This window comes from Cherax quadricarinatus, chromosome 3, assembly GCF_038502225.1.
Source record: "Cherax quadricarinatus isolate ZL_2023a chromosome 3, ASM3850222v1, whole genome shotgun sequence".
NCBI lineage: Eukaryota > Metazoa > Arthropoda > Malacostraca > Decapoda > Parastacidae > Cherax > Cherax quadricarinatus.
Window position 1 is genome coordinate 72,628,790 of NC_091294.1, and position 14,881 is coordinate 72,643,670.

Genomic DNA, 14,881 nt, shown 5'->3' on the forward strand with positions numbered 1-14,881 from the left:
TAATGTACCATGGTATAATAATGTGTCATGGTATAATAATGTACCATGGTATAATAATGTACCATGGTATAATAATGTGTCATGGTATAATAATGTACCATGGTATAATAATGTACCATGGTATAATAATGTGTCATGGTATAATAATGTACCATGGTATAATAATGTACCATGGTATAATAATGTGTCATGGTATAATAATGTACCATGGTATAATAAGGTATCATGGTATAATAATGTACCATGGTATAATAAGGTATCATGGTATAATAATGTACCATGGTATAATAAGGTATCATGGTATAATAGTGTATCGTGATATAATAATGTACCATGGTATAATAATATGTCATGGTATAATAATGTATCATGGTATAATAAGGTATCATGGTATAATAATGTACCATGGTATAATGATGTACCATGGTATAATAATGTGTCATGGTATAATAATGTACCATGGTATAATAATGTATTATTGTATAATAGTGTATCATGGTACAACACTGGAACACAGTCAGGGTTATATTAATGAATCAACCTCATGGTACAATAATGTAAGACAATCGGGCTATATTACTGAAACAATCACTGTTGCTTCATCGTACTGTCCTCTCTCTACTAAATGACCAGCAGTCTTGGTGCAATGTATGTCCTCATTAAATCTGCCGGTACTAAGTACTCATGGAGGCTGATATTCCAGTGTTTTTCGTGACCTTGGTAAAGTACTAAGTACTCAAGAGATCATCAATTAGAGTATTCAACTTGTCCTCCATACTATATCGGCAGTAATACCAAGCATTAACTAGATGAATATTGGTTGATGCGCGATTCGATAAAGATAATACTCTCTTTACATTGTTCTAGCAACATTTACCTCAGTTAACTTGATAAGTGTGAAGTGCGGCTTAAGTTTATGATGCAGTTAAATATTTGAAGACTTGATGCCAATCAAAAGAGGCATTCAAAGATAATTACGTGGAAATTAATGTCACAGATCCTTTAAAAAAATTGAAAATTAATAACTCACGAAATCGTAACGACACGATTGCAAACAAACCATTCTACGGGCGGGGGTTGAACTCGTGACGAGTGAGTCGTGAAATTCTAGGCCAGTGCGTAAGGCATTGGGCCAGTGGCTTACGCACTGGCCTGGAGTTTTACGACTCACTCGCCACGAGTTCTATTCCCACCCGTAGTATTGTTTAAAAAATTAATACCTTCAAAGCCCAAAGTAAATTCAAACATTCCACTTTGAAGCGCCTAATTTGAATGTCAAATTAGAATCTACTGCCCAAAACAAATTCAAAACTTCCCCCAAGAAACACCACATTTGAAATTTAAAAGATGATCTGAAAAGCTTCCTCTAGCCCTCTCACAGAGATCAACATCCAAAATACACCAGCATTTGAAGATTGAGACATAAGAAGCTGCATTATCAAGCTTTCGCTGATGCAGTTCTGAAGTTAATTGGATCAGGAATTCATACATTATTATGTGAAAACCCGCATTTTCATTTTCCCAATTTCAGGAAAAATGGAAAACTGGCAGACACAAGCCAAAATAAAGCCCAGCTGTTCTTTAAGAAAAAACAGTACTGAAGGTTTAAAGTCGATTAGAATAGACATTTTCCAGCTATTTTAATATGTTTTATTGAAGAGGTAAATTGAAGTTTTTACAATCTGAAATACATCAATACTGAAAGTTTGATGCCGATCAGAAAATACATTTTTTAGTTATCGCACAATACCCAACAATTATAAGATTACGAAATAAATTAGTATATTTCAGAAAGGAATTTGCAACACCACGACTTCAGCCCGATGAAGTTTCATCCATTTCGTAAAATGCAGCAGCCATTAAGTCTGATGGCTTTTGGAAGTGGGAAATGGCAGTATTGACTGAAAAATAAAACTATGCTGTGACGAAATGAAAATTGTCAAAATGTCAACTACACAATCACTAGCTATACCAGACTTCTAAGTAGGATAGTTTCGGCCTAAATTTTGGTCTCACAAAGCTCTAATTTATTTTGACAGAAGCCAAAACTAGAGGCCTATCACCAGCGTTGAAAAGTTGAAAACGTTCTGAAGATACTTTCTAGATGGAAAACAAATTCGGGAATAGTTTTTTTTTTCAACTAGTGTTTCTTCTTCTCCTCCCCCGGAGAAGAAGAAACACCTTCACCATCACTCAGTCAATTGCAGTCTTGAGACAGGGGAGCCGATACAACAGTTCAAAACTGCAAATATTCCCACCCCCTCCATCAGAGTGCAGGCACTTTATTATAAAACCAACCAGAAGGGACATGCATCTGCCAATTGTTCCCGTAACTTTTTCCCTAGTTACAGTTCACAGGGGCTACAATTTGACGCTTTGTCGGTAATTCTTGCCAACACTAACACAATTTGACTCTTATCGGATACGCGTTCAGAAGTTACAAATAATATCTTAGGGGGAAGATAACAAGATCACTGTACGTAACAATATGACACCAACTCGGGCACAGTAGCTCAGCCAGGATTTCAGTCGGGAGATTTAGAACTGATAAGCTGATGAAAATATAAAGATTATATTAAAAAAAAATTCAATAAGTAGGCAGTTTCTTAATTTGCCATTAACTGGAAAAAAAGACTGCCTCTGGGAAGATTCACTCCCTGAGTTCCGCACCCTAGTACCAGCTGCGCTGTTATCGCAAAATATCGCAAGTAAATACAGTATTTAAGGCGCACTAAACTCACACAACTTAGAAAATGCCATGGCAGTTTTGTCAGATTTCCCAGTTTATTTTTAGTTATATTTTATTTAAAAAAAATCTCCACTTCAAATTTTTTGTTCATTTTAAAAGTCGTATATGATATAATTTTTCCCCCGTAAAATCGGATCCTACATCGTCCAGATTCAATGCAAAAATATTTCTCGTTATGATAAAGCTGTGCTTAGTGTTTAAAGCTGATTAATTTACCTTAACCTGACATATTTAAAGGTTACACAACTCAGTGAATTATGAGACCCTGGTAGTGAATTAAAGACCCTGGTAGTGAATTATGAGACTCTGGTAGGGAATTATGAGACCCTGGTAGTGAATTATGAGACCCTGGTAGTGAATTATGAGACCCTGGTAGTGAATTATGAGACCCTGGTAGTGAATTATGAGACCCTGGTAGTGAATTATGAGACCCTGGTAGTGAATTATGAGACCCTGGTAGTGTATTATGAGACCCTGGTAGTGAATTATGAGAATCTGGTAGTGAATTATGAGACTGGCAGTGAATTATGAGGCCCTGGCTATGAATTATGAGCACCTTGCAGTGAATTATGAGATCCTAGTATTAAATTTGCACAGTCAGAAACAAATGTAGCAGTACCATACAAAGTAGGTTAGGCTATGTTCTGTTTGGTTAGGCTGGATTAAGTTTAGTTAGGTTAGGTTAGGTTAGGTTAGATTAGGCTAAGTTTAATTAGGTTAGCTTAGTTAGATTTAGGTAAATTAGATTAGGCTAAGGTAGATTAAGTTCAGGAAGGTTAGGCTATGGAAGGTTAGATAAGGGTTTACCTGGAGTTTACCTGGAGAGAGTTCCGGGGGTCAATGCCCCCGCGGCCCGGTCTGAGACCAGGCCTCCTGGTGGATCAGAGCCTGATCAACCAGGCTGTTGCTGCTGGCTGCACGCAAACCAACATACGAGCCACAGCCCGGCTGATCCGGAACTGACTTTAGGTGCTTGTCCAGTGCCACTTTAGGTGCTTGTCCAGTTTACGTTATGGTAGGTTAGGTTATATTAGATTAATTTACATTAATTTAAAGTCACGCTTGAGTAAGTATGTCAAGCGAAGAAGAGCGTGATTTGCTAGTTAAGGAATGGTTCATGGTGTGTTGAAAGCCTATCAATTACACGAGGGGTTATTCAAGTTTCACGGTAGCTTTTTTTTACCACCAAATAAGAATGCCTTTATCCCTAAAACAGAAATTAAAAGGAAATTCTCAGTATATATATGCTGAGAGAAATATACCACTGGGAGCATTAATCCTGTGAGTTTAATTTCAGAACTACTTTTATTAAATATTTAATTATTAAAAACGTAAATAAAATTATATTTTTTTTATATGGGAAGTGAAATTAACAGGGGTGAAACTGACTAGATGCTAAATTACAGGGAGCCAAATTACTGGGAATTAAATTATCGAAATCAAATTACCGGGAGTGAAATTATCTTCAACGTAATTCCCAATGAATATAAATTTATATGCAGCAGAGCGAGTCATTTTGTTACACAGTTTCCATGATCACTGGTAGGTAAGTATAAGGTTCCGTGAGGTCTTAGTCATATGATGACCCGTAGATGGAGCTTTCGGTCATCTGACCGAGGCCTTACACTGGCTTACAGTACTAGATTACATAGCTTAGGCTTGATTTCTAAGACTTTTTCTCGTAAGATCAAATATTCTTTCAGTCACTAATAATAATAATAATAATAATAATAATAATAATAATAATAATAATAATCTTTAATTACTACAAGTACATGTACAAGGTATACGATTTTTACTCATGTTATTTTTTCCATTCCTTTCTTATTGCTTCCTTTTTGTCTCACTATTTACCTCCTGTTCTTGATACAATTCCTTTTTTACTGCCTGGACGCCCATTTTTTATTCTCTTTTTTCCCACTGTGTTGTGTCCTTAGTTATTTCTGAGTATTACTACTTAACCTAGTCATTTTCCACTTATTTTTCCTTGTTAGTTTCTATTCATGATGGTGGTAAATGGTATAAAAAACCGACACGAGGAATGAGAGATGTAAATTAAGTATAGTGATATTTTTATTAACAACGTTTCACCCTCACAGTGCGCTGTTTGGATGAAAAACATTTGTTGGTGAGGAAACGTTTCGCTATGACTTCTTCAGGCCTAATGTATAGTTCAAGTCACTGAAGAAACGTTTCGTTCAGCCCTAAGACTGAAGGAGGCACTTGTGGTGAAACGTTTCCTCGAGAAACAGATGTATTTTTGTCTTGATTAAGCCCACTGTTTGGGCGAAACGTTGCCGATTAAGGCTCGCAATATACCACTGCATTTGTGAGTCTTCTTCCATCGTGTTGGTTTTATAAACCAATTATGCCCCTCGTGTAGAATAAAAACTAACAATATCTCTTAGGCCAGGGTAAAACCGAGTTAGGACAGAGCTTGCCACTTTATTCTCGAAAAACTAGAAACTGGAGCAAGATAGTGGATGTTACTTTTGGAAAGCCCCAAGTGAGGCAATCTTCATAAGAAGGTTCCTGGGAAAGATTCACACCAGATTCTCAGGTGTCAGTCTATGGTAAGAATGGTGCTGAATATTACTTTCATTTGACGAAACACCATAGTATATGACTCACGAAATCGTAATGACACGATTGCAAACAAACCATACCACGGAAACGTTTCGCCACACAGTGGCTTCATCAGTCCAATACAAAGAGGAAGGCGTAAGGAGAAGAGGAGTATGAGGTAATCAGTCCCTCAGCCTGGAGTCGATGTGTTCAGTCCATCAATCTTGTAGAATGTACAGCATAGGGCCGTAGACGTGGCTTATATACTGTAGTGAGGTGACTTGAAGCAGACGGAGGCGGGATCATAGTGGTACCATCCACTAGTCGAAGTAGGTCTTTGTCCCAAGGTTGAACAAGCGTTGAAGAATTCTTTGTAAGAAGATCCCATGATGCTGCAGTGTCTGCTTCAAGTCACCTCACTACAGTATATAAGCCACGTCTACGGCCCTATGCTGTACATTCTACAAGATTGATGGACTGAACACATCGACACCAGGCTGAGGGACTGATTACCTCATACTCCTCTTCTCCTTACGCCTTCCTCTTTGTATTGGACTGATGAAGCCACTGTGTGGCGAAACGTTTCCTGAATAAAGATTCCCATATGCTGCATAAGTGTCTCAATCTTCAACTTGTCGGTTTTTCAAACCATTCATCAAAACCATACCACGGGCGGGGTGGTGACTCCACTGGACTGTACTGATATCTCAATCGTCTAACATCATTATTTTTCATAAATAGGGAAGTGAAATATATGTACATTTTCCCAGTGCCAAATTTATAGTTTACAAGGATATATTTCAGATATTTTCAGGTTGACTTTTGTCAATTGATCTTACTGATGATGTATGTGCATAACCACATAATTCATGCCTAGTCAGTATCCATCCTTATCCATCACTGAAAGTAATATATAAGGATTCATTACCTAATTCTTATTTAATAATATTTTATTGATGCCTGTGTTTTTTGTCTCTCATTTAGTAAAAAAATTATGCGTTATTATCAATATTATTATTATTATTATTATTATTATTATTATTATTATTGGACCTTTTCATCCTGTACAACTCCAAACTATACACATAACACTTACAAACTGCAATAAATTATTTAATTTAATTTATCCCAATTAGACGGACAAAGGCTAAGTATTCTTATATCATATAAGCTAATTGTTAAAGAGGTCGACTAGTAAGCCAGTGGAAGGCCTCGGTCAGATGACCAAAAGCTCCAGTGGCGGGGTTAAGACCCGCGTCAAGAATGGAATTAATATATTGCCTCACTTTCCACAGTGAACATAATGGAAGGGACCAGTGAGTTTAATCTAAGTAGAAAGTCATCATGACTCTCATTATAAGTAGATTATCATTAAGTTCACTATCGAAAGTGAGGTAAATGAAATAATTACATTTCTGGATATACATATTCATAGATTTGGTAGAACATTGAAGTGCAATATTTATCGCAAGTCTACCAACATATGTTCATGCATACATTACTATTCCAATTACCAAATACTTATTAAACAGTGTGTATTTATTTCTATGTTTCTGAAAGTCCTTAGGATTTGTAGCCCTGAATTATATGATGGGGGAAATATAAACACATATGCAGTATAATGTGATTCTTTATTGACAACGTTTCACCCACACAGTGGGCTTTTTCAAGTCACACACAGATCTACCACTGTGTGGGTGAAACGTTGTCAATAAAGGATCACATTATACTGCATATGTGTTTATATTTCCACTGTGTCGGTATTTGATACCATTTATTTCCATGATGGGGGAATCAGAAAACTCTATGAAATTGCTTCTGATTTGCAATATCTATGCACATGTATTGATAAAGCTTTTCATAAATTCTACAAGACAGATTATTATTATTATTATAATCAAGGGGGAAGCGCTAAACCCGGAGGATTATACAGCGCCTGGGAGGGGGGGGATGTGGAAGGCATTCAGGCTTAATTCGGGGAACTGGAGCACAGATCCAATTCCCTAAATCAAGAGCCCCTCACCAACATCAAGGAACCTTCCTTGAGGGGTCTACAAGACAGAGCCTAATGCCGAATATAAGCTTGAGAATTTGTTGATTTTATTATATAATGAAAATCTCTCTCATCTCCCACAAGCTCTTAAATACTTTAATGTTAAAGTTGAATATAAATATGACAATACCGTGAATCAAAAATTAATAAAAAATTCTCACATGGAATCTGTAGGTTGTATATACTGCATCCCTTGTAAAAGATGTGATACTTTTTATCTAGGACAAACTGGCAAATCTCTTGAGCAAAGTAACATTTATGAAGGGGTTCAGGGAAACCGGCAGGCCGGACTTGAGTCCTGGAGATGGGAAGTACAGTGCCTGCACTCTGAAGGAGGGGTGTTAATGTTGCAGTTTAAAAACTGTAGTGTAAAGCACTCTTCTGGCAAGACAGTGATGGAGTGAATGATGGTGAAAGTTTTTCTTTTTCGGGCCACCCTGCCTTGGTGGGAATCGGCCAGTGTGATAAAAAAAAGAAAAATATGCAATATATAGTGAATGAGTCCAATGCTTTGATCATTCATGTAAGAGATACAGGCTAATGTGTAGACTGGACTTATGTCAAAGAATTACGTCAATGTAATTTTACAGTTTAACTAAATATTGTGGAATCATCTCTTATTACTCAGGATGCACAACATATTTCAAATTTGTGTTTTGGAATGTATAAACTTGACAATTTTATTGCATTCTTTGTCAGGTGAACAATTTAACTTGATGGAAAAATAAACACATAAGCAGTATAATGTGATTCTTTATTGACAACGTTTCGCCCACATAATGGGCTTTATGAAGTCACAAACAGATCTACCTGGGTAGATCTGTTTGTGACTTGAGGAGCATGTGAAATGCAGAGCCATCATTCTCGCATCGCGCAGAGACCGATATACCTTGTTAAGTAGGTAATTAAGATTTTTTTTTTGATTTGCAAAAGAACTATAAGGCTCTGGCAAGCTTTAACTACGTTCCTAAATTTTCAGTTTATCTACAAAGAATTTCGTTTTGTTCCGTCAAGGGCACCGTGACTCTTCAGTAAATAAACTATACTAAAATTAAATATAAAAATTACGGATAGGGTAAGTACCTTCAAGGTTGTTGGTGTTAGTGTAAGATTGTTGAGAATGACCTTCAAGGTTGTTGGTGTTAGCGTAAGATTGGTGAGAATGACCTTCAAGGTTGTTGGTGTTAGTGTAAGATTGTTGAGAATGACCTTCAAGGTTGTTGGTGTTAGTGTAAGATTGGTGAGAATGACCTTCAAGGTTGTTGGTGTTAGTGTAAGATTGTTGAGAATGACCTTCAAGGTTGTTGATGTTAGTGTAAGATTGGTGAGAATGACCTTCAAGGTTGTTGGTGTTAGTGTAAGATTGTTGAGAATGACCTTCAAGGTTGTTGGTGTTAGTGTAAGATTGGTGAGAATGACCTTCAAGGTTGTTGGTGTTAGTGTAAGATTGGTGAGAATGACCTTCAAGGTTGTTGGTGTTAGTGTAAGATTGGTGAGAATGACCTTCAAGGTTGTTGGTGTTAGTGTAAGATTACTGAGAATGACCTTCAAGGCTGTTGGTGTTAGCGTAAGATTGTTGAGAATGATAAACAAAGTCTACATTAAATCTTTGACAAATGATACTGTATATATTATTAGAGAAATAAAAATATCTTTGGATCGTGGATCTAATGCTAAAAAATACTCTCAAAATTATACCTCGCAGAAACAGATCTTGGAAATAATATAATTCGAAGGAGCTTGTTATTCTCAGCATAATTTAAAAGGATTCTGATATAAATTCCGACAGTGGTGTTAAAATGCTGAGAAAGGTGCTAGGCACTGCCACTCTTTCTTGCTGTATTTGTAAAAAATAAATATAAATCTATGTTCTTATGTAGTGGGTAAACAACACAGACAAATTATATTTAAGTTACAACCTGCATGACCTGTACTCTTAAAGACAACAAGGGCATTTAACCCCTCAGTTGAGGCCGTATTGGCTTAATATAACGTGATTTCAAAAAATAGTTAATTAAAGTTTTCACCAGTAACCCTTTTTGATAAAAAAGTAAGTAATATCAGTAATCATTGAAAATTATATTTACTGGATGATTTCAATAAGAGTCCACTGACAGGATGCGTCTTGATGCTCTTTCCTCTGATAACCAGTATAAAAGACCAGCCCGTCCACTTAATGCCAGACAGCATTTCCCTGTTGCAAAGACAGTCAACTGGTGCTGAGAAAGGTGTTGTGAACTCTGAAAAATGTCACTTAGCTCTTTTCTCCTGCTTTCTGTGGGTACCCCTATTTTTTTTTTCCTTGGCAAAACCTTTTATCTCCATTACCTTATATTCCATTTATTTTTACTGTGGTATGTTACAATGTGAGAAATACAAGTAACTGCCTTGGTCATTATTACGAAATGTCATTTGGGCTTCTACATTACAGACGGAAATATTCAGCATTCTAACGAATTAAAGTTAATTACAGCGAATGAGCTTGCCTTCTTTGTTATTACCAAGTCTTATGTCATCACTATATGTTGAACAGTCTTGGGCTCCGGACACTCATGGTGTTTTCTCTTAGCATACCAATGGCGCCCCTACTTTTCATTGGGGGTATTTTCACCGAATGCCCAGTCTTTTACTTTCGTAGAGAGTGATTTTTGTGTGTAGATTCGGGACGATTCCTTCTAGAATTTTCCAAGTGTAGATTATGTTATATCTCTCTTACCTGCGTTCCAGCGAGTACAAGACAAGTGCTTCCAGGCGTTCCCAGTAGTTGAGGTGTTTGATGGAACTTATATGTGGAGTAAAGGTTCTTTGTACACTCTCTAGACCTGCAATTTTACAGCAGTATTCCAGCCTAGAGAGAACAAGTGATTTGAAAAGGATCATCATTGGCTTGTCATCTCTTGTTTTGAACGTTTTCATTATCCATCCTATCATTTTCTTAGCAGTTGTGATCGTGGCACTGTTGTGATCCTTGAAAGTGAGATCCTCAGATATTACCACTCCCAGGTCCCTCACGTTAATTTTTCTTTCTGTTGTATGATCAGACTTTGTAGTATACTCAGTTCTAATTATTATTTCCTTCAGTTTTCCATAACGGAATAGTTGGAATTTGTCTTCATTGAACATCATATTATTTTCTGTTGCCCATTGGAAAACTTGGTTTATATCTTCTTGGAGGTTAACCGCGTCCTCAATGGATGGCAGTCTCATGCAGATCCTACTATCGTCTGCAAAGGATGATACGGTGCTGTGGATTACATCTCTATGTCTAATATGAGGATGATGAGCGGCTTTTGATTCAAGGAATTAGTTCTAGCTTTCCATGGATTGAACCCGATTACCTTTAATTCCTTCAGGCTCTGAATGACTCCTACGGGTTTATCATTACCTCACTTCCCTGATGATTGTGATAATAACTACATGTATTCTGGTCGTTGCACGATTCCAGAGAGATATCCCCGTATTGCAGAACCCCAGAGACCCCTGCACATCAAAGCACGCCAAAGGAATAGTGCAGAGTGGGACATAAGTCTCTAATGCAGTTAAATATTTAATACTTATTTATTCAGTAAAATGGAAAATTAGGACATACATACACACCCCGAAACTAATTTATACCTTCCACTAAAAAATAACAGCTTTCAAGCCAACCTCGTTATCTGAAAGAAACCTTATCTATAAAACATCACTTGAAGATTTAAACCGCTGATTCATTTTGCTTTAATCAAGGTAAAGCACTAAACCAGTAGGTCATATAGTACATGTGAAATGACAGGTATTTAGATTCACTCCAGGTAAGAGACAGGTAAGTCCCGTTCCTAAGATTTAAAGCCACTTATAGGCAAAAATAATACAATATAACATAATCCACAGTATATTGCAGTGTCAGACAGGATGGTATAAACCTTGGTAATAAATACCGACAAGTTGGTTTAGAAACCAACTTGTCGGTATTTATTACCAAGGTTTATACCAATATAAAATATTATCGTATCATTTCGAGACTAAAAGATACAAAAATCTCACCCGAATATTCCATTAATACCCATCTTCCTCTAGTTAAGATACACGAGTGTTAAATTTTGAAGTCTTACCAGAGTAGTTTCTAGACTTATTCCATGCAAATCATTTTTAGAAATTATTTATATAAAAAAAATTTGAGCAGAGGGAGTCCTGTCAATTGTTCCTCGAACCTTCACTTAGCCGACACGAGTTGAAAATTTGAAGCCGATAGGAAAACAAGTTCTGAAGATATAAACAAAAATCTTGGAGGAAGTTTGTGGAAGACGAACTTCGGGAATAAAGTTTTTAACGGTTCACTAAATTCTTGAAAATTAAAAATGATGTAATGAGAGTTTTTAACATTTCTCATCTTTCTTTTATGAGATTTTTCCACTTAAAATTCTGTACAATCTTCAAAGAAGAAAAAAGAAACATTTTTTTTTATTTTAGAGAAGCCTATTATGATTATATATATATATATATATATATATATATATATATATATATATATATATATATATATATATATATATATATATATATATATATATATATATCGTGCCGAATATGTAAAACTGGTCAATTAGCAAGAACTCATTTAAAATTAAGTCCTTTCTAAAATTTTCTCTTATACGTTTAAAGATATATTTTTTTCATTAATGTTAATGTAAAAAATTATAATTTTGCACCAAAAGAATCTTAGAAAACTTACCTAACCTTATTATAACAAGAACAATTTATTTTAGCCTAACCCAACTACATATATTTTAGATTTGTTTACAGTAATTTAATACTAAACAAACACAGTGAAATATATTTTTTTCGTTAGGTTCAGAATGATTTTGGCGAAATTATTGCATACACAAATTTTCACTTGTCCCATATGGCAAGATGAGCGTTGCTATTTAAGCCAAGATCGCAAGTTCTGCCTATTCGGCACGACATATATATATTTGGCAATGTGGTCATTAAGATCCCGAAATTAAGTGAAAATATTTAAATAAAAATGTTAAACCATCGTGTTAGTGTTTGCAGCCAACAAGAAATTACATAGAAACCAATTAATTTATTATAGCTATGAATTTAAAATTTAGTAATACTAAAGAGAAAGTAAAGCCTTTTTTTGACAAACTGGCCGTCTCCCACCGAGGAATGGTGACCGGATAATAAAATATACGATTTCACCAATCACTCCATTATTGTGTTGCCAGAGGCACGCTGATGTAACACCTCAAATGACCCTCCAAACGACACACCCCACCTCCAGAGGGAAGCCACTATACTTCCCACCTCCAGTTTCTCTGAATCTTTTCATAAAAGTTACGCTGCTCACTCAACAGCGAGTGAAGTTAGCTGTTGGATGTGAAACCCTGGCATATAAAACCTCCTTTAACCCCTCCCTCCATTCTTTACTAGCATGACCCCTACCTCGCCTTCTCTCTACTCTAGGATCATATACCCTACTAGGCATTCTAGTTTGCTTCAGCCTCTCTAAATGTCCAAACTACCTCAGCCGGCTGGATAATACAACATTCAAAACTTATGCTTCACACTCGTCGAAATGTGTTTGTACCACTATTATCTGATACATTACCGCTTTTGTCACCATGGATAACTTTCTTTGCTTCTACAAATGTCTCATTGCATCACCCACTTTTTTCTTTCGCCAGTTCTATGATTCACTTAATCTTTCATAGACTCATAGACTCATCTACCGACATTCACTTTTTTCATACTCTCTCATTTCAATCTCACCTAATTTATTAGTTCTTCTCATCACCTTCTTTCCCATTTTCACTTTTAATTTCCTTCTTTTTCGCACCCTCCAACTTTCGTCCACCAGCCTTTGCAACTTCTGTTCATAATTTCCCAAAAGTACTGCGTCATCAGCAAAAACCAACTGTGACTAACTCCCAGTTTTTACTGGATTCTTTATCTTTTATTCCACACATCTCCCCAAAGTCCTAGAATTCATTTCTTTCGCAAACCCATCTATAAATATATTAAGCAACCAACCATCGCGCATCCCTGCCTAATGTCTCTAATCTCCCTCTTTCCTACGTATGCAGACCTGAGTCTCACTATCCTCATAAAAACTCTTTAACTGGGTTAAGTAACCTACCACCTATTCCATACATATGCCACATTAGTCTCCTATCCACCATATCAAATGACTTTTCTAAATACGTAAATGCAAAGGTTCTGCAAGACCATATTGATATTTTCGTATTCTTTTAAGTTTTGTTGAGTGAACAATTGGAAAAGTTAAATATTGGTTACCAATGTCCAATAAAACACATTTCAGTCTTCTAATGGGGTAATTTATATGTAGAGTGAAACCTCGGTTGTCGAATGCATTAATTGTCGAACAAATCGGTTTTCGAACGAGGAATTCGAAAAAAAGTCCTGGTTTGCGTGCGTTCTCTTGGTTGTCGACTGACAACGCCAGCGGTTCAGGTTACATGATCACAGAATGCTCACTGGACAGTGCCACTAACTCCCATGCTGTAAACATCTCTTGAGCATTTGTTGTGTATCTTGTGAACTTTTTTAGTTATTTTGTGGTGTTGGTGTAATTTAGTTTTATTGTGAGATAAGCCATCACACAATAAGTTGCCAGTGCTGACAAAGTGGCTGTTGAAAATTTTTTTTTTTTTTATTATCACACCGGCCGATTCCCACCAAGGCAGGGTGGCCCGAAAAAGAAAAACTTTCACCATCATTCACTTCATCACTGTCTTGCCAGAAGGGTGCTTTACACTACAGTTTTTAAACTGCAACATTAACACCCCTCCTTCAGAGTGCAGGCACTGTACTTCCCATCTCCAGGACTCAAGTCCGGCCTGCCGGTTTCCCTGAATCCATTCATAAATGTTACTTTGCTCACACTCCAACAGCACGTCAAGTATTAAAAACCATTTGTCTCCATTCACTCCTATCAAACACGCTCACGCATGCCTGCTGGAAGTCCAAGCCCCTCGCACACAAAACCTCCTTTACCCCCTCCCTCCAACCCTTCCTAGGCCGACCCCTACCCCGCCTTCCTTCCACTACAGACTGATACACTCTTGAAGTCATTCTGTTTCGCTCCATTCTCTCTACATGTCCGAACCACCTCAACAACCCTTCCTCAGCCCTCTGGACAACAGTTTTGGTAATCCCGCACCTCCTCCTAACTTCCAAACTACGAATTCTCTGCATTATATTCACACCACACATTGCCCTCAGACATGACATCTCCACTGCCTCCAGCCTTCTCCTCGCTGTTGAAAAATATGATACAGAATTCCAAAATTTGTCCCCCAACAAGTGTTTGTGATGAGACAGACCTCTTCTAGAAGAAAATGCCCTAGAGGACCTATATAACTGAGGAGGAAAAGTCAGTTCCAGATCACAAGCCAATGAAAGACGGGCTCTCTCTGCTACTGTGTGGTAATGCAGGTGGGGACTTGAAATTGAAGCCCTTGTTTATCGTTCCGAAAATCCACGAGTTTTTTAAGAAAAATAATGTAATA

General features: G+C 36.8%; 1 protein-coding gene across 1 annotated transcript in view; it reads right to left on the reverse strand.

Moving 5' to 3' along the window:
- The window catches only part of LOC128684022 (uncharacterized), a 319,563-nt gene that overhangs the window by 19,795 nt on the left and 284,887 nt on the right, over positions 1-14,881 (reverse strand). The gene's annotated exons all lie outside the window — the stretch shown is intronic.